General features: G+C 54.1%; 3 non-coding genes across 3 annotated transcripts; all 3 read left to right on the top strand.

The window, feature by feature from the left end:
• The first annotated feature begins 270 nt into the window (after window positions 1-270).
• On the top strand, window positions 271-342 carry TRNAT-CGU. Its single transcript has one exon. It is a non-coding gene; the product is annotated as a tRNA-Thr (tRNA).
• Window positions 343-9,570: 9,228 nt separating this feature from the next.
• On the top strand, window positions 9,571-9,626 carry MIR193A (microRNA mir-193a). Its single transcript, NR_049385.1, has one exon. It is a non-coding gene; the product is annotated as a microRNA mir-193a (primary transcript).
• Window positions 9,627-22,928: 13,302 nt separating this feature from the next.
• Window positions 22,929-23,039, top strand: MIR365-2 (microRNA mir-365-2). The gene has a single exon (NR_049214.1). It is a non-coding gene; the product is annotated as a microRNA mir-365-2 (primary transcript).
• The last annotated feature ends 3,717 nt before the right edge of the window (window positions 23,040-26,756 follow it).

The following is a 26,756-nucleotide window of genomic DNA, read 5'->3' as shown; positions in this document are numbered from 1 at the left end:
GGTCTCCCCGGAAGGCGCGCCGCGAGTTCGGGTCCCGCTGCAGCCAGGAGGCCGGTGCCCGGCCCGCGCCCGCAGCCGCCCCAGAGCCGGGCAGAGCGGGTCCCGGCGGGCGGCCCGGGGGGCGGGGCGGGGCGGGGCGGGGCGGGGGCGGGGGCGGCCCGGGGGGCGGGGCGGGGCGGCCCGGGGGCGGGGCGGGGGCGGGGCCTCGCCCTTCCCGCGCCTGCGCCGCCTACCCTCCACTGAGAGCTTCCACCGCTCGCTCGGCTGTCAGGCGCGGTGGCCAAGTGGTAAGGCGTCGGTCTCGTAAACCGAAGATCGCGGGTTCGAACCCCGTCCGTGCCTGGGGCTGGAGGTTGGGGTTTGGCGGTGGGGCGCTGCGGTCCCCACGTGCGCCGTCCCTTAACTGCGCGGTATGTTTTTACTTTTCAGCTTGTATTCGGGCGCCCTCGGTCCCTCCCCTCCCCGAGGCCGCGCAGTCGCTCGCGCAGAGCGGGCCAAGGCGCCCGGGCTCTCGGGGCCCCTCGTGTCCCCGCAGCCCCGCCCGCCCTGCCGCCCCCCCCCCCCCCCCCCCCCGACTCTCCTGGGATCCCTGTGGAGCCGCTGCTGGCCGGGGGAAGGCCCATGCTCTGATGTCTCCGGTGGGGGAGGGGGCGGCCTGGTGTCGCGGGGGTTGCGTGTCTTAGGGTGGCAGAACTTCCCAGAAAGCACGTTGGAATTTCTGGAGCGGTGTTTTCTGGTTTGCGTGTGTTCCTTGAAAGGCGAGTCCACCTGTGCCTACTGCCCGCACTGTTGCCTAGGAAGCCGGCCGCGTCGCTAGACTGACTGGTAGGCGCCTAGCCCTTCCCCGGCCCTCGTGAAATCACGGTGTGAGTCTGGTGCCTGCCTGTGTGATCCTTTCAGTCTGGCCCCCAGCTGGTTATGACACTCCCCAAGTCATCTCTAGGATAATCAGCCCAATTTAATATGACTCGATGTTGAGGGCCTCTCATTCCTGAATCATTCTAGTCTGTCCCCTTCTTTAATTGCGATCCTCAGCATTGAAGATACTTTACTCCAGAGAGAGTTTTGTGGATGGAACTTCGCCCCCCTCATTCCACATCCCATATTTCTGTTAATATGACCCCAAATCACGTTACCTTTCCAGAGGCCCCACTGCACCGTTAACGATGGGGAGCTTCAGGTGGATTGAATGTCAGCAGAGTCTCTGAGGTGATGCATGGAGTTATCAGAAGACAGGATGTGGGGCTCAGGGAGCAGGGAAATCTATTGATTTTTTTCCCTCAGGCTCCAGTAAATGGAAGAAATGCTCTTGGCTTTTGAAGGGAATGCTGAGCTAAGGATTCAGTGTTATCACGGACTTGTTAGTAAATGCAAATTGAGACAGATTCCAGATATTCAGAAATAGGAAGAGGAAAGGTCCCAAACTATTGGATATTGCCTTGAATCTTATCCCTTCAGTTGGATTCCTGATGAGAAGAAACTGCAAGGTTAGGTATTGGGTTTCCTGTAGCAGCTGGAGCAGAGAATTTCACCCTTGCAGAGGTGGGGCGATGAACCAAGCTGAAATTAATAAAAGAGGGTTGAGGTACAGAAGATGTCAACATACAGATGTTGGAGGAAACGGGACTCCAGGGGTAAAGGACCAGAGACAAAGGTCAAGGATGCGACCCAGGTTAAGGTGGGCGAGGAAAGGAGGAGCAGTTTCAAGTACCAGGGTGAGAATGGGAGCAGAGTTCTTGTGGTTACCTTGAGAGCCCATGGGTATCTACACTCACCTGTGGTCGGTCACTGGCTTAAAGAGTGGGGTGCTGGGCAGCAAGAGATACCTGTGTCGGGTTTATGCCCTGACCTCTATTAAATCACTAACACACCCTGGACCTCAGCTTAGCTGCAACCTTCAAAAGTTGAAAGAGATGTTTCCTAAATACCTTGCGGCCTGAAATTCTGTTTCTCCCTCGGAGCCCAGACCTTGGAGAAGTCAGAGGACCTCAAGCTGTCCCGCCCATCTCTCTCATGGCTGCCAAGTGGTGACAAATAGTAGTCCCTTTCACGGTGGGGCCTGGTCATCCTGACCTCATGAGAAGGTCCATATGACCCTGGCTCCCCCACCCAGAGAGGGACAGTCAGTGCTCCCTGATGGGCAAGACGAGAGCGGCAAAGGCCCCCATTCCTATAGCCTGCCTCCTACTCTAGTTGTGACGTGCAGCCCTGAAGAGACTACTCCAGAAACGGTTCCCTTGACTGTCAGTTTTCCCTTGCTCAGACCTCCTCCCAGTTGCTCCCTCCCAGGATCTAGAACAGAACACAGGGCCTCTGGCCTTCTAGTTTGAGAGCCACGTCGGCAGGCAGCCATTTGTGGGCAGCTGAAACCTCCAGGATATTTTTAAAAACATACACTACTTTAGGTCAGGCCTCTTCCTTCCTGTACATAAATATTATTATTTAACTTAAAAGCACAATTTGGCAAGTGTATCTATTTTGCCTCCTGCTGTCAGTTTGAATCCAATATTCCAGCCTAGAGAGAGGGATTTTTAAATCTTTCATTGTACAATAAAACACAGATTCGAGAGCCACACATCAGGTTAGTGTCTTAATGAATTATAAGAAGAATACCACTCAGGTCAGAGAACTTGGCCAGGCACCCCAGAAATCTCTTTTATGTGCCCCCTGCTCTCAATCACAACCTGCCCCCACAGCCAGAAGTAATGATACTCCCTAGTTAGTGATTATTTTCTTGCATTTTTACGCATCAGCTAGTTGTACATCTTTATAGTCTATAATTTAACTTTGCTCATCTTTTTTTTTTTTTTAAAGATTTTATTTTTTTACTCATGAGAGACACACAGAGAGAGGCAGAGACACCGGCAGAGGGAGAAGCAGGCTCCCTGCAGAGATCCTGATGCGGGATACGGGACTCAGGACTCGATCCCGGGACCTTGGGATCATGACCTGAGCCCCAGGCACATGCTCAACCACTGAGCCACCCAGGCATCCCCAACTTTGTTCATCTTTAAAACTGATCTTTTAAACTCTTTTTTCTTTTCAATCACTAGTATTATCTTCTTTCCCTTTCACTTCTTGCAATGTATCAGTTGAGGAATCTTGCCTGTTTGACCTGTCGGGTTTCCCATAGTCTGGGCTTTGCTAACTGGTAACGTTTGGTGCAGTTAAACAAGCTCCTCTGTCCTTGGTATGTCCTGCAGATCAACAGCTATATCCAGACACTGGATCAGAGTCAGGTTCCAGGTCTTTGGCAAAATGCAGGTATAACCCCGTGTGAGAAACCTCTGATTCCCGCAGGTAATAAGTGACTCAGCTTCTTGTCTAGGACCTCTCTGTAGTCTCACACCATGGCTGGGAGGCCCCTTAGGGCTGGGACAGTGTCTCACTTATGCCTGGGTTTTTAGCACCTGGTATAGAGGAGCCCTGGCATAAGTGGGGTCCCTGTTTGGAGGGTTGGGGACGTCTTCCCTGATGGTGATGTTGTGGCTGGGTTCTGGAGGATGAATAGGAATTCGCCAGACCACTGCAAGGTCTTGGGTATTTCTGCCCTCATTCACTCACCTTTGACACTCAAATACCATGAGCTAGGTTGAAGCTCATCAGGCAGGGGTAGGTTTTTCTTTACCTCCTGGCCCCTCTAACCTTGCACATAAAATGAAATTGCAAATTAAGAAACAAAAACAAAGTGAGAATTTATAATAAGCAAATACTAAAGGTCCACCCTCATTCTTGGGGGCAGAAGTTACAAATTTGGAATCATGGCCTGACAGGAATGAAAATGACCATCCAGTCCTCCTATTTTATAGCGATAGAAGCAGTTAAAGAGAGGGAAGTGATTCATTCAAGTTTATCCAGAAAGCTCTAGCTTTTATAATACAGACTAGGCTCTTCCACAGAATGAGCACAAATCTGTTTGGAAATGCCATCCCTGGGTGGCTCAGCGGTTTGGCGCCTGCCTTTGGCCCAGGGCGAGATCCTGGAGGCCTGGGATCGAGTCCCATGTTGGGCTCCTGGCATGGAGCCTGCTTCTCCCTCTGCCTGTGTCTCTGCCTCTCTCTCTCTCTCTGTGTCTTTCATGAATGAATAAATAAATAAAATCTTAAAAAAAAAAAAAAAAAGAAATGCCATCTCCATTATTAATTGACATGTACCCAGGAGATGGCCCATCTCTTTGCCAGTCTGTGAGCCAAGCAGGTACCTTATTTGTCTAATATTCACCCCCAGCAATAGGCAAAGCACATAGGGACAAAATAAGAGGCTTGACCAGACCACTCGGGTTATAGAGGGAGGAACACAGACAAACATGTCCAATGGTTGGAATCCACAGGAGAGTGACTAGTAGCTTTTCTAAACCAAGGGCTCTAACATGGTCCAGGCACTTACCTGCTCATGGAAAGCCTTTCAGAGAGCCCTGGCTGGGACGGCTGGGACCCTGGGCCAGGAGGGCTCCTTGTGTGACCTTACTTCCCACCCTCTCCGCCTCACTCCTTAGGTCACATCCAGAGGGTATAACCCAAGCAGAATGTCAGACCACCTGCCCCCGCCCTAACCCCCCTCATGCAGAAAAACCGAATCCAGCTTGAAGCACTGCTCTGGCATTACTGTGATATTACTACACCTGGAAAGAATTGACTCCTTTCCGGGGAATGTACTCCTCCGCTGCTGCCTGTGGGCAAGCGTTGTGCCTTCTTGAGTGACCTAGACAGATAAAGGGGCTCTTTATATGTTGGCTGGATGAATGAAAGTCAACAATTTTTTAAAAAGTCAACAACTTCTTTGGAATAGGCAAAGGAATAGGCAAGCCGGGAGAAACCACAGCGAAGATCCTGCTCCAGTTGTGTCAGTGATGACACAGAGGCCGAGAGGCAAAGAATAACTGATTGAAGGTGGCACAGGCACGAGAGACCCCAAATGTTGACAGGACCAAGTGATCCCCGGGATGGCTTCTCGGCAGTAAGGACTTTTGTGCCCAGCCTGTCTTTCTCCTGAGCCTTGGGGCTCTCCCCTGTGTCCAAGCCATCTGGGCTGGGAAACAAAATGCATGTAGATTGCCATCTGAACAAACTATGCCGTGCCTTGTGTCAGAGCTCTTTCTGGCTGATGGCAGGAAGCTGGAAAGAAGCCAGCACAGTCGGGACTGGGACGTTGCATCTGATAGGCTGGATGGTCCGGAGGAGGAAGTTGAGCAGAAAGAATGCAGCACGGAGTGACCTTGGGTAAATCATTTCACCTCCGCAAGCCCAGTGTCTGTATCAGTAAATCAGTAAATATCAGTGTCTGTATCCTCTCCACCCCCACCTCCAGCCCCACCACCCCACAGCACTTTATGTGTTGTTAGGGACGTGGCAGGTGTTCATGTACAGGAGTGGAGAATCAATACCGCAACATGAAGTGATATGAAGGTATATGAAATACCTTGCGTGGTTTGGGCTTTGGAGACCACAGTCAATGTTGGCCCATCTGCCCTTGGGGGATGTGGTTCCCCTCTGAGAGTCGACTGGGGAAATCAGTAAGTATTGGAGAGAGTGCCTCTGCGGGGGCTCGGCCCTAGGGGCCCCTGCTGAGGGTTTAGGGTAGTCCAGCCCATCCAATAATAGCAAAGCTAGGTTCTCAGGGCAGTGTAGGCAGGCCTCAAAGGCATTCGGCAAATATTTACTGAGTGTGCATTATATGCCAGGCACTGGGACACAGTAACGTATGAAACAGACAGAAATTCCTACCCCTGTGGAGCCTACATTCTGGCAGGTGGAGGCAAAGATCAGCAAGGAGACACAACATGTACTTAGATGAGCAAAATATGTGGCACATCAGACGGGAAAGGACTGAGTGAAGGGAAAAATGCTAAGTGATGGGGAAGGAGGCTGCTGTTTAAAATAGGTCAGCCAAGGAAGACCTAGGGAAGAATCTAGAACGGGGTGGGGGTGGGGAAACAAGGTCAATGTCTCCAGCTCTCTGGGATTTTGTCCTCAAGGCAGGTGGATCCCTGCCTTGGAGGGAGCCATGGAGATGGATGTGGGCAGGAGTGTCTGGGACCTTAAGAGTGTCCGTGTCACAGCACGCCCTCCCCTCCCCCACCTCCCTCAAGGGCTCCGGCTTGCTAAAGAGCCTAACTCCTAGGGGTCATTTGTGTGGAGGAGCATGCAAAAGGGGCAGAAGCCCGAGCAGACTTGGAGAAGGCAAAGGCGACGTGAATGGCTCTGGATGTTGGGCTTCTCTGAGCTGTTTCCCTGGAGCAGCTGGTGGAAGGTACGCTGGACCCGGGAGGAACTGGGCAGAGAGGGGCTGGTCTCTGCAGTGACCCTGGCAAGTAATTTCACCTCTAGAATGTGGGCAATAATAATAATACCCACCGAGGGCCAGCGTCAGAACGTAAGGAGAAGCACAGGGTCTTGGCACCTAGAAATTTCTCACTGAGAGCTATCTCATCTTGGCACATTCTCTAAGGCGATATTTCTCAAATTGCAGGACGTCACCATGTGTGGAGCACGAAGGAAATGTTAATGGCTTGCGGGCAGCACGTTTTTTTTAACGGAACAGAATAGGATAACAAAATTGTTTCAAGTGTGTAAAAATTGTTTCAATGAGACATTTTGTGTGTGGGTATAGATATCTCCTACCACGGGGCGTGACCGGAAATTTGGAAGCCACTGCCCTTAGATGGTGCTTCTGTAACTGGCATGCCACTGTCCCCGTTTTGGCCGTATCAGAATGCCACTTGTACTTGTATAGGCTGAATCCTTGGCTGTGAGCTGGCTCACTTTATTTTTTGCCTCATCGTGACAACAACATTCATGACATTTACATTAAAAAAATACAGCACATTTTTTTCAACCTGAAACCATCTCACACATGAGGATAACGCTCAGGGACGCTGGTGGTCAGGAGTGTCACAGTGAAAGCACTTGTTCCAAGTACGGCTGGAGGAGCTGTGAGACTCAAGCCAGCCCCGGCCCACTGTCCAGCTTTCCCCGTCCTTGGGGTTAGCCTTCCCACCGTGCCCCCTCAAGGACAGCCCCTGTCTGCTTGTGGACTGGCTCTGGGTCTTTTTTGGGGATGGAACCCCCAGTGGAGGCCAGGGCCCAGTATCTAACTTTGTCTTGTGAGCTGTGCCAACTCCGCAGAATCTCCTTTCGAGTCTAGCTTTGATTCCATTGATGGGATTAGGTGCCCCCCATGGCCATGTGCTTTGATGTGGTCAGGGGGTAGCAGGGAGATTTCTAGCTCAGGGAGCAAATCTTAATCTTCTGCAGGCTTCTCTGGGATCAGCGCTGGGGTAAACCCATTACATCCCTGCCCTTTCATCCCCCCAGGGCACCGGCTCCTCCAGGCTCCTCCAAGCTCCGAGATCCAAAGGGTTTGTCAGATTTAGAGAGAGCAATAAAAGGGGAAGAAAAAACAGCATGAACCCCAGGCCCCCTCTAGCATGGGCAGCATCACCAGCAATGTCAGGGCATCTTCCTCTTTCTTCCCTTCTAATCCTAGGCTCCCTCAAAATGAGGATTACAGACGCTTGGGGCCGGCTCAGGCTGCCCCAGCACTGGGTGCCTCTGCCAGTGCCTGGCCGCCATCTGCCCTCCGTCCTTCCTAGAGCCACTCTCTCCTGGGAGGACCTGCTCCCGCACATCTGTCTGCCTCGTCCTGGCATCTTCCCTGCGTGTGGGGGGGAGCCCGTTAATTGAGCAGATAAACCAGTCAACTTCCACCGCCGTGAGGTTTTAAGCCATGTTTTGGGTTGGTGAAGCCAGAAAGGAGAAGATAGGAACGTAGCCAATATCCATATCAGACCACAAACAGGTATGTCTTATTATTTTCCTTAGATGAGACCCCAAGGCTCCATCTGAAGCGAGGCAGGGGCATTCAATCTCAGCAGTGATTTGGATCTCCAGCATCCCCTCTTACAGTCTCCTTCATGTTCCCTGGAACCCTGCCATTTTGAGGATGGGCATCTTGGAGAGGCCCGCGGACACTCCAGGCCGCTCTCAGACGAGAAACGCAGTTACTCCGCCGACGTCCTGGCGTGTCCAGAGGGAGTGGGCCAGCAGGTCCCCACAAAGGGGATCCCACTGACTTCCGACCTCTCCAATCTTGGGAACACTCTCTGGGCGTCTCAGCCTTTCTCTACCACCCTTTCTCCCCACAGACCCCCCAGAGGAGCTCAGGTTTTCAGAAAGCGCAGTTAAAAGCGGTTGTTTGCAGGAACCGGGGGGGGGGGGGGGGGGGGGGGGGGGGGGGGGGAATGGGGGGAGAAAACACAGAATTAACATCTCAACGGAGCGTGCGGCCGGTTCCCAGGCTGGGCGCCTGACGCTGATTATCTCGTCGGTTGTGGTCCCCGAAGGCGGCAAGACGCGCCCGGCCGGCTCCGGGTTCCAAAGCGGGAGGTCGAGGCAGGCCGCGGGAGCGCTCCGCCGGGGCGGGGCCGCGGCCCAGGAGCAGCGTGGCCGGCAGGGGGCTCTCCGCGCCGGCCTTCGCGCGAGGACGCGCCGGCAGCCGCTCGGACCGGTCAGAGGAGGAAGAGGGAAAATTACTGGAGCTCGGGGGCGGGAAGGGCTGCGTGCCTGGGAGGAAGGCACTCGAAACTGTCGAGTCGGTCGAGTCGGGCGGCTCGGGAGCCCGGCAGAGGGGCGCCCCGGCCCCGGCCCCCGCCCCCGCCCGCGCGTCTGCCCGCGGGTGCCTCAGCCCCGAGCGGGCGCCGCGGCCGGGGGCGGGGGCGGGGGCGGGGGCGGGGGCGGGGGCGGGGCCGCCGAGGGGCGGGCGGAGGGCGGGCGGGGCGGGGCGGGGCGCCGGCCGCTCGGCTCCGGGAGGCGGTGCGGGCGGGCGCTGGCCGCGTCCGCCCGCCGGGAGCCGCGGGGCGCAGCCTTCCTGATGTGTCACCAGCACGTGGAGCTGGCTAGGGCCGCGCGAGCGGGCGAGAGGAGCGCCCCCAACTTTCGAGGGGTCTCGCCGCCCCGCTCCCCTCCCCGCGGCGCCGGGCTCGCGCTCCTCGGGGAGGGGGCGGCGGCGGCGGCCCCCGGGGCCGGGCGGGCTGAGCGAGGCCCCCGCCCCGGGCCGGGCGCGCGCGGGGCCCCCGGGACGTCGGGGAGCAGGGCCCCGCTCGCAGCGGCTTCCCCGACCCCCCGCGGCGGCGACGCGGGCTCGGCGGTGCGGGAGGGCGCGGCCTGCGGTGGGAGGCGCCGCGCCCCGGCCCGGCCCGGCCCGGCCCCGCGGATCCGAGCGCAGGTAACCGAGGCGGCGCGCGGCTGGGCCTCGCGGGCGCGGAGTGGGGTCGCGGCGAAGTTCCTCGGCGAGTGAGTCGAGCGCTGTCGGCGGGGGAGCGGGGTCGGGGGAGGCTGGTCCCCCCCCGGCCCTCGGCCTGCACCGGGGGGGCCGGGAAGCCACGACGCCGCGTAGCGCCCCGGAGGCCGGCTTCGGAGCCCGCGGGCCGAGGTCGGGCGGGGCGGGGGCCGTCGCGGGCGGACGCCGCGGGGGCACCCAGCGCCGCGGAAGGCGGGCGGCGGGATCCGGCCGGAGGGAGCCCGTCGGGCCGGGCCCGCACCGCCAACTCGGAGACGCGCGGGAGCCGAGGGCTGGGTCTTTGCGGGCGAGATGAGGGTGTCGGTTCAACTGGCCTACAAAGTCCCAGTCCTCGGCCCCCAGGACCGGCGGCTTCTCCAAGCTCCAGGCCGGCAGGGCGGGAGCTCGGCGCCCAGCGGGAGCGGGGACCCTGCGGGGGCCGCACCGGAGAGGGTGGGCGCGGGGCGCTCGGCGCGGGCCGCGTGCACGTTCCGGGGATCCCCGTGCTTCGCAGCCACAGCGGGAATGTGCTCAGAACTTTAACTCGGCCACTGTGTGCAGGCGGTGTCAGGTCGGTGTCCTTCCCGCCGGGGCGGATGTGGACTGGGGGGGAGACAGGCCTCCTGACCCCCAGCCCCCGGGCGCCCCAGCTCCCCCGCTCCCCACGCGCATTCCCCCACTGGGGCTTGCCCTGCCGCGCCCCGGGGGGCGGCTGCCTTGAGCTTGGAAGTGGGGAGGATCACCGATTTCTGGACTTGTCCCTGGGCACATGGGACGGGGTGTGGAGGGTTAGCCCCTGCCGCTCCCTTCCACCACCGTTTGTTCAAAGATACATCTTTGTGGGACTGTTCTTTTGTTCCCCAATCTATGCAACTGGTGTTGACTGTGGCTGGAGTTCTCGGGTTTTATGCTGAGGTTCCCCCTTCTTCCACCCTCTACCCGAGCACTTTGTTCTAGGCCCCCTCCCCCAAAAGAATAACTCTACCAGCCCCGGAAACCTCGAGTTTTTTGGGCGTTGGGACTTTGTTTATTTTTGTTTATATTTTGTTTTGGCTATCTTGGCAGTGGGGACCTCGGAAAAACATTTGGGAACACGCGGTGAGGTGACCTGAACAGTCTGAAGGGCAAGCTGACAAAAACAGGGCACCTTGGGCCCCCTTCCGCCTGGCTTTGGAAACCCAGAGAGTTTTCTAGAAGCAGGAGGAGGGTGAGGGAGAAGTCACTCCAGCCAGGTTGGCCAACCCCCCCCCCCTGGAAGTTGTGCGCAGACCTCCATCTGGAAGGTTTTCCTACAGGCTTCTGTGGGCTTAGTATGGAGTGGACTTTGCAGGAACCCTATGTAGCCTCTGCCCTTGTTTTGGTGGTCATGTGGGGGCCTGAACGGAGGGGGTCAGGTATGTGGAGGGGAACCCCATGGGCTATGGGGTCACTGAGGCAAGGTTGGGCCTGTGAATCCAGGAGTGGACACAGCCTTGCCATGCAGCTGGCCTGCATGTTTTCAGTGTGAGGTTTGTCCTGCATGCCCTAGTTTGTGTAAGTGCAGATGCCACAATTATGTGTAAAAGTTTGTTTGGTCGGGTATCTAAGCGTACAGGTTATCTTAACAAATTCTCAGTGTCGAGGCAGAACTGTCTAAGAGTGGGCTAGGGAGCTTCAACTGGAGGCCTTACCCTATTTAAGAAAAATCGCTCTCAAAAAAAAAAAAAAAAGAAAGAAAGAAAGAAAGAAAAATCGCTCTCTTCTCTGGAGTACTGAACCAGGTTGGGAAAACAAAGTTCTCCCTTTGAACGCACGCCTCTCCCAGCCCTGGGGATGAGTATCTTAAAGTAAATGAAGTGGAAATCTCCAGAATGTTATGTGGTCATAAAAAAAAAAACCCCACAGAACTGGGCTGGAGGGATGGGATGTGGAAAAGCAGGCCCAGCTGGCTGATTCACACCCACCCTGGAAGGGACAGACGCTGGGATCATGGACAGAAGTCCTGGGAATCAAGCATAAGGAGCCGGGAGTGTTCCTGGACTGGTTCAGGTGGCTGGCAGTTTTCCCTTGGGCATAGCTGGGGCTGACCTGGGTTTTAGGGATTTTTAGGAAATGCCTTGGTGCTTCATTGCTTTGGGGGAAGTGAGTGATTACGTTTTTCCTTTTCGGGATTTTTCCTTTGCAGAATGTGACTGAATCAGCCACACAGTGGGCTGGGCTGGCCTGGCCCCCAGCAGCTGATTTGTGCTTTGATTTAAGCCATTGTATTTAGGAATTATGCTTTGGTTGAGAGCCTTTTGATTTTTCTGTCCCTTTTGAATTCTCATTAGTCCCTGAAACAGATGCCTCCCTCCCACCACCCCCGCAGCACCCCAAGTACCTGTTAGCCAGGTACCTCTTAGCTCCACAGGGAAAGAGGCTTACAAGGCAGACTTGTGTGCCCTGAAGCCGTCTTCTACTCTGGAAGCAGCTAAATGCTGGGTGGAAAGCTGGTGGGAGGGACGGGTTTCAACCAGACCCCCAGGGAGACCCATGGAAGACTTAAAATCCAGCTGGACACCTGGTCCTGCCTCCTGGGAGGAAACTTGTATTCCCTCAGTTCTTAAGTAGATTGCAGCTTGGTGAATAATTAACCTCGCCTTTGTAGCTTTTTTTTTTTTTTTTTTTTTTTTAAAGAAAAATCCCAACCTAGGAAAGATTAAAGATCCATTTTTGTTCAGCAGGATAGGATTGGCAAAGGAAGTGTTGGGAGAAGCCAGCCCTCTCATCTCATCCCCATGTCCTAGCAACTTTGGAAGTTCTGATACTTAAAAGTATCTCCAGGGTCGCGTGCTGGTGGCTGTCCCTGAAAGTGGCCTCTGAGCTGCTTTGCCAGGTCTGCCTTTGCCCAAAAGCCAAGTTTTCTGAACCCTCAGCGAAGGTCAGGATTCTGGCCCCTGCTTTGCACTTTGGGTGATGCTCCCGCACCCAGTGGATTTTGCCACCGGGTGGTCACTGGCCCGTCTCGGCTCTTCTACACCGAAAGTGCAGTGCTCCTAATCTGTGACAGATCTGTGGAAGAGTTGTGCCAGGAGCAAGGGGTCAGCCTGAGTTCTGTGACGGGTTTTTCTTGAAGCAGCCTACTGTGAGGGCCATGAAGACAGACCTTAGGTCCAGACGAGCTCGAGTTGGAGTCCTGACTGCCACCTGCCAGCTGAGTGGCCTTGGGCAAGTAACTTCTCTGTGCCCATTCCTTCCCTTGTAAATGGGGGTATGTCATGTTGTGGTGAGGCTTATAGGAACAATGGAGGTTCGGTGCCTGGCACTCACCAGTGGACCTTTGACGTGCTCATCTCCTCGGCTCTCTTATTTGGGATCTGCGTGTGTATACGTGTTGGTTGAGAACAGTGTAGAGTGATTGTGACCTCAGGCTTGTGAGGGGCTGGCAGGTTGGAAGGTTGTCTCCCTTGCTGTCTAAATATGTAGCCTTGGGCAAGCTACTTAACCCACTGGGAACAGCAGCTTTGTAATCCTAAAGTGGAGATGATGCCTGGGAGCCTCTTCCCCTGGCTCCACCTTTCTTGTCTACCAGCCTGTGGAGGGGGCAGGCCCCGGCTGGGGTTAGTCCTCTCGTGGCTGGGGCTGAGGCCCAGAGGGGAGAGGCTCCCCCAGCATCTCCTGGCTGCCGTGCAGGAGACTCCTGGTGCAGTGGGGCTTCCCAGGTTGGGAGGCAGCAAATGTGAGCTGTGGAACAGGAGGTGGGTGGGGTTGGATGGGCCAGCACAGAGTACTTAAAGTACCCTGGATGTGCCCATGTGGCCACCTGGAACATCTGCTCTGCAATACATCCAGCCTGAAAGGCCCAAAGATTGGCGTTCTGACACCGAGCACATTTTGTGAAAGGGCCCCAGGAAAGGTGAATTGCCACAGCTGCTTTTGGCTTGCTACTTCATTGACCCAGTGGGGAGCTAACGTACTCTAGTGGGGTATCCATCAAGCAGGGTACGAAATTAAAGTGGGGATGGTGGTAGAAAGAAATAAGTTGATACTCCAAAAAAAAAAAAAAATACTGCAGAGTAATCAACACGGGAAACAAAAATCAGAATTTTGTTGGACTTCCTTATACTTTTTTTTTTATGGCTCAGTGATGTTTTTATTTTGAATTTCAACCCAGTGCTTAAGAGAGACCATCATCTTTTCAGTGCTTTAGAGACCTTCGTAGTCCTCCCTGGCCGTGGGCAGCAGGCTGGGCTCACAGCGGCCACGGAGCAGGTGACTTCTCACCCACTGCTCAGCTCTCTCCCTCCTCCCTTTGGCACGGTCTGGGGAATTTTGAAATCTGGGGAATTTTGAAATCGCCCTGTAGCCAGACCCCTTGTGTTTGCTGCCCAGGAGAACTAGGGAGGGAGGTGCTATGTGGAAAGAACCATCTCCTGATCTTAATCTCTGCTCTGCCACTCTGGGCTGGAGAGCCCCTTCTCGTTCAAGTGGAGGATTGGGCTTAATGTAGTGTACACACCCCTTGTAGCCTTAACTTTCTTCCATGATTCTGGGCCAGGAGGCACAGATGAGGGCACAAGGTTAGAACCTGGGGCTGTGGTTTGGAGGGGTGGGGAAGGGACTCCGAAATGTGCAGCTGGGAAATTTGGATCAGTCTGTGAAGACTTTGTGGTTCATTCTCATGAAACTCACTTCCTCTCACTGGATCTCTGCCCTCGGGTGTGTGGGGTTCAGGGGAAGAGCTAGCTTGTCCTTCTTGGTGACTGAGGCATTCATTCTGCTCTTCAGTTTTCTCTTTCCCTGTCCTTTGCGAGGTAGATCTCCCCCACTCTCCTAAAAACAAGTGCGTTGCATTGCTGCTTATCTGCTGTTGGCACCCGGCTTTCCAAAAGATTGGTGGAAGACAAAAATCCTTCCCTGCTGAAGGCAGGCATTGGCCAAAGGGTGTAGGCTTTGCAGTTGGAAACCAGGCTCTCCCATGGACTAGCTGAGTGACCTTGGACCAGTGACATGCCTTCCTGGGACTCAGTTTTCCTGGCTGTGATGATACACGCCTGCCTTGTATAGGACCAGAGGATCAAATGAGAATACGCATGTGAAAGGCCAGGTGTGCTGGATGGGAGGGGAGTACGTGTAGCTGTTCTGTGTAGCTGTTCTTGAGTGACACCAGTAGTTCATCCCAGGGCCTGTGGGGCCAGTGAAGAAACCCCAGTGAGGTCGAGGAAAGACAACCTGAGCCTGGCAAGCAGCTTGCTGGCTTAATATCCGAGGAGAAAATATTGGGAGAAAAGCAAGCCCTTGCTGGGGGATGGGAGCAGAAAAGTCATTGCTTCTTCAGGGAGACATGCTGGTTACAGCCTGGTATGTGGGGGTGGGGGGTGGGGGGCGTGTTGCTGACTCTCCCGGGGGTGGGTTCATGCAGTCCCTCTCCTCTGCCCATGTGAAGACACAGGTTAGTAGGAGAGTCGAGATAACATTCCCTTGAATCCCTTCCCACAGAGCTTGCTGTTGTGAGCTTAAAAACATGGCGGGGAAAATGTATCTTTGCTCTGGGAACTTTGAGGGCGATTAAACAGATACTTGGAACCAGGACTTGCATATGAGCAAAATGTTAGTCTCCAACTTGCCTAGCCAGACCGCTGTCTATCTGAGAAAAGTCAACCAGACCACGTGCTCCCAGCTGGTCAGCGTGGGGGGTTCACCCTCCCCTGGCCTGGGTCTCCCTCTCTCTTCCCCTGCCTCTCCTGTGTCTGGTGAGAGCAAGCAGTCATTGTCACTCAGGTCTGGACGCACACTAACCTTGGCCAAGTCACTGAACGTTAAACCATCTGGCAATATATCACATTTCGTCGATGGGCCTTTTCTATATAGATGAGGATAGAGGGGCAGTGCTAGGTGCTGGAAAACCACTTAAGCACTGACAGTGGGAAGGGGCGCGGGGTCCAGGACCTTGACTTGAATGTGAGGGGTGGGGTGGAGCAGGGGGGCTGCTCCTTAAATAGAAGTGGGCTGGAGAACCAGCTCCCCCTCTTTCCAGCTCCCGAGTGGGGGGATGGGGCTGCTGCCAACCTACTTGGCATCCTCCCTTTCGTCCTTTTGGTGAATTTTGTTGTAATTAGACAAGTCGCGACAAATATTCCATTGCCCTTTGGGCTGGGGAGTTGTGAGGACTCCTGCCTGGAAACCGGGCCTCATTCACTGGGGAGCCATAATTAGGCAAGAGAACAGTTCTGGGGCCCTTGATTCAATAAAGACCCTTTTATGATGTTGGTTTTTCCCAGAAAAATAATACCACTTTGCCCCGTTTATTGCATTTAGATGTGTAATCATATTAGAGTTGAACAGCCCGGGGGACTGAAGTTACGCAGTTGGGGTTTTCACCAAAGCCTGTTACCGGGTCTTCAGAGGAAAACCGTGTCCTCAGAAAAAAAGCAAATGACAAGGAACATTTTTGAGGATTTTTCTCTCTTGGCATTCAAAGGCGATTTTCTTGCATCAGGGTGAGAGTTGGCCCAGGATGAAAGCCAGAAAGTGAAACTAACTGGAGTGGCCCGTGCCAGGGCCGGTGTCACTGCGGGCCCCTGGTGCTCTCCGCAGCCCGGCCTGCGGGCCTGTGGCCGGGCCATGCGTGCCCAGCGTGGTCCCTCCTGGTCGGGCAGACGGGCAGACTGGATTTGTCAGATGGGCAGCACGTGTGCCCCGCCAGGGCTGGAGGAAATGCCAGAGAGGATGCCTGTGCCCTCTCCACCAGGAGTCGTGGTGTCCCAGCACGTCGGCACCGCGGTGGCAGGGCCGCAGGCGCCGGGGCTCGCAGGTGGCCGCGCTGGGCGCCCCGCCCCGTGGAGGGCAGTCAGCCCTGACTAAATATAGTCCTGGAGGTCGCAGGCGGCTCTGGTTGGTTGGGAGGGCCCGGCTGGCCCCGCCCACGGCCGCTGGCCCCGCCCCCCAGGCGGTCGGCTCTGGGAGGGATGCCCTGCCCCAGGCCGGCGCTCTAGCGTGCAGGCCCCTTCGCAGCCAGCCAACATCCCCTCTCACCTTCTTACCCCAGGCGTTTTGTCAGGATCTACATGTTTCCCAATTCTGGAGTAAAATCCCTCCTAAAAATCTGCCCAGAGCCGGGTTAGGCAGAGCTCATCTGTGGAGTCCAGAACCTCTTTCCCAATTTGGGGTTTAGAAATCTCAGGCGATGAGGAAATTTCTGGGAGTCATTTGTAGGAGTGCTCTATTAAGAAACAGAGGGTATGACATTTCAGAATGCTGAAACCCTGTTGCATCAAAGAGGGGTGGGAGGGGAGAAAGCCACTTACTTTCAGGACCGCTGATGGGAGGTATTGCTGAAATATTTTCAAGTTATCACCCTTTACTGCAGAAGCACTGCATTTTGTAGATGATTCCACTGTTTATAGATAATGGGTATTAAAAATACTCTTTCAGGATGACTGTCGTAAGGCTTGAGGTTTTTGGTTTTTTAAACTTATAATTTAAACTTTCTGGATGTTTTACACTCTTTGGTGGAAGAAATGCTATTAAATTATATGTACATAAAAATAATATGTAGTGGGTTTTTTGGTTTTTTTTTTTTTTTTTTTTTTGCTTTTTTCTTCTCCAAAGGAATATAATTAGAACATCTGAAACCAGATTACCCAATTAGTACATTTTTCTAATTAGCTGTTAGGAATGTGTGATGAGATGAATTATTGTAGACTTCCAAATGGAACTTTGGCCACAGGGAGGTTCAGAGCAATTACACAAAGGGGAAAAAAAATCATGTGTTTTCAGTTCTGGTTACCATCCCCTCACCTGCTCCCAGTAAAACACCTCCTGTGCTGCCCACCAGGCAGCAACAGTGTCCAGACAAAAGTTTCATCTTCCTTAGCTCAAGTACATGGAGTTGAAAAAATTATTCATCATTTCTGCTTCTCTTTGCTCCTGACAGTGGAGCAGATCGATGAAGGCAGGTTTTAAATGCTGCTTTTTTTACATTTATCAGCAGTAATGTCAGTGGCTGTTCTTTGAGGAAAAAAGTCCTGGTGATAGTTCATTCAGTTCATCTTTTGGGCATGCCTCATGTGTACTTGCTTTGTGCCTGGTGGCCACGGGGAGAGTCTGCAGGGGTGGGGAACTACAGCCAAGACCAGGGAATGAAGCTGGGATCCAGCTTTTGTACTTTTTTTTTGTTGTCGTATATATTTTTATTGGAGTTCGATTTGCCAACATATAGTATAACACCCAGTGATCATCCCGTCAAGTGCCCCCCTCACTGCTCGTCACTCAGTCACCCCAACCCTCCATCCATCTCCCCTTCTACTACCCCTTGTTCGTTTCCCAGAGTTAGGAGTCTCTTATGTTTGGTCACCCTTTCTGATTTTTCCCACTCATTTTCTCTCCTTTCCCCTATAATCCCTTTCACTATTTCTTATATTCTCTGTATGAGTGAAACCATATGATTTTTCTTCTCTGATTGACTTACTTCACTCCGCATAATACCCTCAGGTTCCATCTACATCGAAGCAAATGGTGGGTATTCGTCATTTCTAATGGCTGAGTAATATTCCATTGTATTTATTTATTTGTTTATTTATTTTAAGATTTATTTATTTATTTATGATAGACAGAGAGAGAGAGAGGCAGAGACACAGGCAGAGGGAGAAGCAGGCTCCATGCCGGGACTTGATCCCAGGACTCCAGGATCACGCCCTGGGCCAAAGGCAGGCGCCAAACCGCCGAGCCACCCAGGGATCCCTATTCCATTGTATTTATAGACCACATCTTTATCCATTTGTACTTTTTAGCTCTTAATTGGTGCAGGCTCACGGTCCTTACCTGAAAACCAGAAGTTTGTTGTTATAAATGATTTCATGGGAAAACCTGCCCCAAAACTGACTTGAGACCATTAGAATCTGTATTTCTCTTAGGGGGTGTGAACATTCGTGGGTTTCATTGCAGAGATGTGAATGTGTTTAATTAGGGGTGCTGCCCTGCGGGAGTATTGCAAAATATGTGGTATGTGCATCTTTACCTTTTTAAACCCCTCAACAGTTCTGAAATACATATGGTCTGAGGGTTCTAGGTGAGAGATGGCAGCTCTGTGCCCCAGGCTGGGGGCCCAGAAGGAGCCTGTGGGCTGAGCCAGGGGCCAACTGACAGGTGGGCCAGATGCCCAAGAAGCAGGCCTCACAGTCCTCGGAGCTCTTCCCTCATCAGGCCTTAAGCCCCATAAAGGCTCAGAGATTTTGCTCACTGTTGTGTTCTGTGTCTGGAGCACACTAGGTACTGAGTGAATACTGCTCAGAAACAGGCGTGGGTGAAGTTTTTTCTAGGCCAAATAGGGTTTCTCTCTATTGGAACTCTTCTCTTTTGGTGTGCAAGCAGTCATAGATACTACGTGAAGGAGTCCACCTGTGTTGTAATAAAACTTTATATATAAAAACAAGAGGTGGTGTGGGTTTGGCCCACGGGCCTTCAGTCTGCCAACTCCTGTGAGAAGGATCAAAGCATCTTTTTTTTTAAAGATTTTATTTATTTATTTATGAGACACAGAGAGAGGCAGGCTACTCTCGGGGAGCCTGATGCAGAACTCGAGCCCAGGACCCCAGGATCACGCCCTGAACCCAAGGCAGACACTCAACTGAGCCACCCAGGCATCTCTCAATGCATCTTTAAACGTAGATTCTTCTTTCCCATACTGTTGGCTGAGCTGTCTGCGTGCCTTCTCTGCTTGTCTTGTTTCCCTCTCCTGTGGAGTCTCCCTTAAAGAGACCAAAGGTGTGGCTCTGGTGGCGGAACCCACTCCTGGCTCCGGCTGTGGACGAAAGGAGTGTGCTGCCTCCTTGGACCAGCCTTATTAGCAGGAGTGGGTATTTGTACAGACAGATGCATTCAGGCTCTGAGCCAAATTTGCCTAGGGGCACTTGGACCTCTACTCACTGATGAGTTCTTTTTGGGGGGCTGCGCCAACCCCAAGGCATGTTGGCCAGTCGCCATCAGGCCAGGCAGGGCTGGAGAGTTTGGGGGGAGTGGGGGGGGGGGAGCCGAAGGGGGTGAGTACAAGCATTTAGGAGCTGAGATGTTCTTAGCAAAAGAATTTCCGGCTGAGAGAGATTGGTTATTGTAAACCTGGGGACTCTAATAGAGAAGTTTCAGGTCTCCTGGCTTTGTTCATCCCAGCCTGTGAACAGCCAGCATGGGTGGATTGGGCCAGCGAGTTCAGGAAGGTTTTCTGGGGCAGCAGAGACTCCAGCCCAGCTGTCCTGGGGCTGACTAGGTAGGTGCCAGGGGAAGGGCCTGTAGAGCCCTCTCCCCTGGATTGGAGCACCAGCATCCCTCTAGCTGGCCTGACTCAGCTCCCTTTGCCAGGGGAGTTTGGCCCCTGACTCAAAGCATGCTGGGCCTCTGCAGGCCCCAGGGCCAGACCATGTCAGCCAGCCCCTGCTGCAGGCCCCAGCATCCCTGTCTGCCCAGGAGCTTCTCTGGAGGACGGGTTCCCCCAAGACATTTTGGGACTGTTGCCCACTGCCCAACCACTTCCTTCCCTAGTCTGGGTGGGACTGGCACATACTTTTCTTTTTCTAAAGCAAATTCCAAACAAGGGCTGATAACTCTGGTTGGCTTTTTTTTTTTTTTTTCCTTCCACCATGGTTTTGTGGGTTGCTGGCTATTTTAGGGACTCCAAATTCAGAGTGGAGCCTCCTTACTCTGCAGCTCCTCTGGAAACCTTGATGGCTTTTCACACACATTACCCTCCCCCCCCCCCCCCCCCAGCAGCGGGGACAGGCCCTCGGTCATCAACATGTGATCAGCACTGGCCAGGCTCAGGAAAGGCCAGGGGACCTGCAATTGGGTGGGGGTGGAGTCTGCTGTCAGCCATGCCCAAGTCAGTCACTGTCACATGCCTAGCACGGCAGGGGGTCATCCTCTGGCCACTCCTTGGGCAGCATCCCACTCCTACCCCACCTCACCTCATTATCGAATATCTGGGTCATGGGACATTGCTTGTCCTAAGGTGAGTAGATGGCTTAGAGCGGTGCTTCTGAAGCTGGAAGCTGGGGGTGTCCCCAAGAATCATACAGGGAGCCTGTTTGCAATGCACACTGGGGCCCTGGAGCCAGCATTGCTAATAAGTGTGTGATTGGGATGTATGTGGTTTGAGGACTGGGCAGCTGGGAGGCCAGTAGGTAAAGCAGCTTCACAAGCATGGGGTCAGGGGGAGCAGGGAGAAAGAAGGGGCTGGGGTCAGGAAAGGTTACCCAGAAGAGGGAAGCTGAGTCCAGAAGAACACAGCAGGGGGTGCCAGTCATGATCGCTCACCCTGATAGAATGCTTTGTGCCAGGCAGAGTTCTAAGCCTTCGATGCGAATGAACTTAAATCCTCCCAAAGGCCCCCGAAACAGGTAGTTACCCTGATCTTGCAGAGGAGTGGACCAAAGTCCAGAGGGGTTGAATAGCCCACAGAAGGCCCTGTGGCCGTGAAGCCGTGAGCTGGGTCTCATCCTCACTCTGTCCTGCTGTACTGGAGCCAGTGCACCCCAGGTGGCAGGACCAGTTCACATGGAAGTTGTGCAAACTGAGGGCTGGGGCTTCTGAGCAGGCGAAGCACGATCATGTTGTTGAGTGGTTCAGATGGCTTTGGTCCTGGTGTGTAGGGGACAGCTTGGGTTTTGCTGGAGGAGTGTATGGCCATGATCTTGGTTAGGGTAGAAGGCTGTGGGCGAGAGGACAGTTGTCATAACATAGTTGGGCAAGGGTAAGGCGGTAGCCAGGCTGCTAGGTTTCTGGGCATACTTCCTCTCAGTCTGGACAAGGAAGGTCCTGTGCTGTGGGGTGAAGGTGCTACCGTAGTGCTCAGGGAGCAGCAAGGCCTATGCCCAGAACCTTGTCCCAGTTGCTCTTCCAAGAGGGGAAGAATTCTCCGTGATATGAGTCTTTGGCAACTCCCAGGGGGTCCTGGCCTAGCCCCCGCCCTTGGGGTCGGAGGGGGAAGGGGAAACCACTTGGAGAGGGTGATAGACTTTTGTCAGGAACCTGCTAAGTGCTTGGTATATTTATTTCCCTTCAATCCTCCCACAGCCCTGCAAAGTGGGCTTCTTCTTTGTTCCTAGTTACAAATGTGAAAGCCAAGGCACAGAGAAGTGAGGTGACTTATACATGGTCACACAGCAAGTAAATAGAGAATGGCACCAGGTCTGTCTTCTGTGGGCTGTGCTTTCACCGCAGCAGGGCCGCCCATGTTCTGAGAGGCTACAGGTGGTACACACATAGCATGACTGGTGACAGGCCCCCAACGGGTAGTGCGGTGTCAAGGTAGGTGGGGTGTCAGGGTGGGTGGGGCATGTTCCCAGTGGCCAGTTGGGCAGGTCCTGGGCCTGGGGGCCTGAGTGGAATGGCCTGGCTTCAGGGCACAAGTGATCCACCAATGGGTGGCATTCTGCACCATGAGCTTCAGAGGAGTCAAAAGCCCAGGGCCTATAGAGGGGAGCCTTTGCTGCCCTGGAGGCCCGCTCAGATTGGGCTGTAGAAGGGATCACCCCAGAAAGAAGGCCCATAAACCAGGCTCTGGTTCTGGAAGCCCCTTTCATCCTCCTGTAAGTAAAGAAATCAATCACCATCCTCTTCCCTTTCTTCTTGGTCAGTTTCTGACCATTCTCTCACCCCATTCCTAGTTTATTCCCACCTATGCCTCCCAGCAGAGCCTGTCAGCTGGTTGTTTTGAACCTGAAGGCCACCCGAGACATACTAGCTGTCTTTGCCCATTATAGGCTATTTTTGTAGTGGTCGGGGACCTGCGTTCCTACTCAGGCCAGCCTAATGCTCTTGCCTCTTCCAGAGCCCACCTCTGATGAAGTGGGCAGGATGTGTTAGAGCCTGGGGAAGGCTGGACAGTGTGCTGTTTCTCGCATGTTGCACCCTCTTGCCTCCTACAAGGGACAGAGGGTCTGTGACTGTTGGCTTTTCAAGAGCTGAGCCTTTGTTCCTACGACAGCTGAAATTCTCTTAAGTCCTCTAAAAGGGAAGAGATGGTGGGTGCTTAGTTCCAACTGGACCCGTTTTAGAGACAGGGTAAAGCAAAGCCATGGGAACCAGAGCTCAGCCCCCATCCCCCCGACTCTTACTAAAGTCTTAGTTCTTTCAGTAGTTCTTCTCTTGGGCTTTAGGAGTCGAGCAGCTATGACCACCCCCCACCCCATATTCTCCTCTCTACCCTCACCCAGCTTGACCTCTGAGGAAGTCTGGGGCTGACTCTTGCATTCCTATGCCACAGTAGGCCTGTGACTTCACTTGGCTTGTCAGGTGCTCAGCCTCTACAAGATGGCTCTACACCCCACAGGTGAACACAAGGGCCAGATGACTGCTCGAGGGTCTTACTGCATTCCCTAGTTCTTGGGACTGTTCTCGTCCACTTGGGATTCCTTTACATTCCAGTCCATGGCTTGTTGTGGGCAGAAAGCACGGCATTTAGAAAATTGGCTCTGGGTGGAGCAAAGGCTGGTCATTCCTGGGCGTGCTGTGGGGGGCAGTGAGGCTGGCCACCTGCCAGGCCAAACATTGGCAAGAATTGTGCCACGGTGGAGACTCGGCAGCCCCCCTACCCACCACAGAGCTCTCTGGCTGTAGGGTGGTGGATCGGCGTCGGGTGAGGGTTTACCGTCTTCACCTCAGCCCCCCTGGGCCAGCTGGTTGACTGCTTACTTACCTGGAGAGTGTTCAAGGACAGCAAGAAAAATGAGGGACTTTCAGGGGCAGCTGTGTTTTCTGACTCAGTCATAATGCCCCTAAAAATCCTTATTGTTCTTGCAGTGTGCATCGGGCAGCAGCTGCCAACCCACCCCTTGCCTACCTGGCCACCCTGGGACAGGAAGTGCTTCCTGGGGTCACGTTGGGATGTCCTCCCCCATCCTCTTGAAACGAGAGTGAATTATTAAAACAATTCTGTTGGGCCAGTGCATTGATTTGCATATATGTTTACAATTTCTTTTCTTTTTTTTCTTTGGAGGAGGGTTAGGGAGGGCTGAGCATTGAGACAGTCCTGCGCAGATTGGAACTCAGGAGAACACAGGGCCTCCTCAGTTTGTGTGTGGTGAAGGTTTGCAGGAGGCCGGCTGCATGGGCAGGGCCCCAGGATGGGTGCCCTTGGGGCTGGTTATGTCAAGAGCAGCGGTGTTGGGCTGGCTAGGATGCCCACCGCTCCTGAGAAGTTGGAACTGTTTAAGGGCAGGAGGGGTGAAGGCACCCGGGCAGGAAACTGTACTGCGTTTTAAAACAGGGAGCCCAGCCCACTCCCCGAGAGCCAGTGGCCTGGCCATTTTGAAAACATGCTCCTGGTGGATTCAAGGGCTTCTCCCCGCCAATCCCTGCTGTACCCTTGGAGCTTGCTTTTTCTCAGCTGGGATAGAGAACACTCTATCCTGCTTTCACCTCCCGGGGCTCCTCCCTTCTCAGTAGGCACCCCCATCCCCACCTCTTCCAGCCCACCCCAGACATTTTGGCTGAGCCTTGTCTTGAGTGGATTTAGGGTTACTTGCTGGGGGACTGTCAAGAGGAAATACCAATTTGTGACACATCCCTCTCAACCCAGGAAAGCCAATTCACAAGAATGTTCCCAGGTCCCAAAGCAACAGTCCTTCCCCTCTAGCTGAGGCTGAGCAGGTGGCTTGCCCATGCGTGGACAGACAGGAAGGTGATCAAGCAGCAAGCAGGACTGTGCCTGCTGCTGTGCTCCACCCCAGGGCTCATTGACATCACAGGTCAGCAAGGGAAATTAATCCTCCAGCTATTTCTTAGGTTTCCAGGCGCAGACTTGCAACTCTGGTCACTGGAGAAGATGGCTGTCTGCAGGACCCTGACCGTGTGATCATCCTTCTGGCCAGCCTGGCCTCTTGCTCCTTAGGCTCTGGTCATCCCAGCTGGGCCTCCACACCAGCTCTCCCAGAGACAGTTTTTAAAGGGCTGGGTTTGCTCAGGAGCCTCAGCATTCTTCCACCCAGGAGAAAGGACAGCGTCAAGGTAAAGGTTAACAGGAGGTTAGGGGTGGGGTGGGGTGTGGAGTGATGTTTATCCCTTCTTGGGAAGAGGTGGATGGGGTTTTCATTAAGTGAGATTCTCACCACCTACAATAAGCATGGGGTGCTTTGTCATTCCTCATAGCTAAGCCTTTGCTAACTTTAAATCAGCTCTCTCTCCCTAAGGCCCCTTTGCCCTGCCCTGCCATCCCTCCCAAACCTCCTTATTCCTGAATTTGTTCCTCATTCTTTATAAACACTTGCAAAAAACAAACAAAAAACCTCATCAATTTGTTGAAAAAGGTAATACATGAAAAATAAAGCTGAGTACTGTTTCCCCCCCAACTATAGAAGAACCGCCTTCCATTGTAGAGCATTTCAAAATTCAGAAGGAGGAAAAGGCTTATAAAAATGCTGTGCCTAGAGATAATGTCTGCTAATGAAATAGATCCTTCCAGCATTTTTCCCCTATGTGCATACACACCCCCACCCAGTTAGCAGGACTAGGGCTTTTAAAAGGCGTGAGGCTTATAACCCATTTGAGCAATGGTCCTGTGCCCTTGGGAGCCAGAGTCTCTCTCTTCTTTTTGCCAAGTGGGATGAGCCAAAGCTCGCCTGCAGCCAGGAACCTCAGAGCTCTCAGTGGTGGGTACTGGAGCTACACTAGTTCGCTCTTCTCCACGGAGATTGATGAAGTTGGGGAGGCTAAACCTGTAGGCTTTGTCCTGATTGATTTCCACGTGGGCTGCTACACTGCCTCTAGACTCCGGCTGCACTAAGATTCTGGGAAGCCTTCTACCCATGTCAGCCCCTGTTCCTCCTCCCCAGCCATCAAGGCCAGTTGGATTTGGGCTGCCAGGAATGGGGGTAGAGGAGGGCACCCAGGGATGGGTATCTTTGTCTTCTGCTCCTCACTCAGGTGCTCCTATTAAGCAGCCGGAGAACTACTCTGGCTCCGTGGCCACAAGTTAGAGCTGAAGAGATTGTTGAGGCTCTGCCTTCAGAGCCCAGTCGAGAAGATGCGACCATCTGCAGCTGGCAGAGTTTTACGTCCGATGCTTTTCCCTGCTGCTCAGAGTCATCTTTTGATCCTCATTTTACAGGATGGGCTGAGGCATGAGTGGTCCGGATACCCACCAGAAGACACAGCTAGGATGGGCAGAGCTGGGGCTGGCTCCCAGGGCCAGGGCTTTCAGTAATAATTACTTATAATTAGCATTCGGTTCTAACAAGCATATCCTGATGCTTACTAATACTTAAGCATTTGGTCAGCCAGTATCCGGAGGTGCGTGGGTGGGTGCTGCTGTCTCATGGAGGAGGTATCTGCACCACAGGGAGGCTGGGTTCCCACCCCTGGGTCTTCCTGATGTGACTGCGCACCTGGCCAGCCTGCATCCACAGCTGCCCCCATTCAGCCTGCCATGTGTCCCAGGATCCCAGTTCTGGGCCGGGTAAGATTTAACCCCATTTTCAGAACACACCAGAGGCGTGGCCTAGGTAACGCAGCTGTGGCTGGCAGAGGCCCCTGGTTCCCTGCTCCCTGCCTGCACAGAGGTGTCTAGGAAGGAGCACGGCCCGTGTGGGGCTTGCTCATCTAGGCCCCGCTCTGGGCTGGCAGCCCTAGGGGTCAGGACCCCTGCTGGAGGTGCCTAGGTCTCCAGAAGGCTGTCCCTCCCCCTCCCTCTTTCCTATGGAGCTAGCGTCCAGGAGCCTGGCCAGAGGGCCACCTGGGCAGGCTGCCAGTGCAGGGATCTCATGGGCGGGAGCATTGTGAACTCCAGGAAGCGGTCGGCTGTTCCTGGACCAGTCTGCAGAGCTGGAGGGCCAGCCTGCCTCACACATGCTGGGTGGAGCAAGGAGCTGAGAACCCTACTTTCCCAGAGCCCAGCAGCTCTGGGCCAGGCCCACAGGCTTTCTTGGGCAATGAGGGCCTGAGCCTTGGCCACGCCTTCCCTTGTTGGCCTTGGCTCTCTCTTTCTCAGTCTGGCTCTCCCCCTACCCCCCTACCAGCTATTTTGCAGCGGACTGCACACTCTTGGCAATGACATCCTTTTAACCTGCTTCCCAGAAAACAGGATGGTTGGGCAGGCAGACTCAGCCAGCACGTTGGTGGGAAACAGGGCGGTTGACCTCAGCTCAGGCTTTCTTTGCCCATGCTCCTTGGGGGACCGGGTTGGGAGGTGGCCCTAAGCTGCCTTGGCTTACCTGGGTCAGAAATAACCTCAGCTCAACTTACAGCCTAGAGCAGTCGGGCTGAGGCCAGAGCTCTGAGCTTCTGGAGTTGGGGTGTGGGGAGGGACAGGGCTTTGCCCAGGAGTCTGGTCAGGGGCAACCACGTAGCTGGGGGCCTTGAGTAAATGCCCCCCACCTTGGAGTCTTGCCTCATTTGTCCGATGGGCATAATAGTGCCCTTTAGAGATGTGTCTGAATGTAAGGCTTCTGAATACAAATACGAAGCCGTTGCTCCCTTCGTGCCCCTTTGAGGAGGACACTTCAGCAGAGAATCCTGGGAGGTGTCTGGCATAG

This window comes from Canis lupus, chromosome 9, assembly GCF_011100685.1.
Source record: "Canis lupus familiaris isolate Mischka breed German Shepherd chromosome 9, alternate assembly UU_Cfam_GSD_1.0, whole genome shotgun sequence".
Classification (NCBI taxonomy): domain Eukaryota; kingdom Metazoa; phylum Chordata; class Mammalia; order Carnivora; family Canidae; genus Canis; species Canis lupus.
The sequence above is the reverse complement of the archived record's forward strand: the minus strand, read 5'-3'. Positions and strand labels throughout refer to the sequence as shown.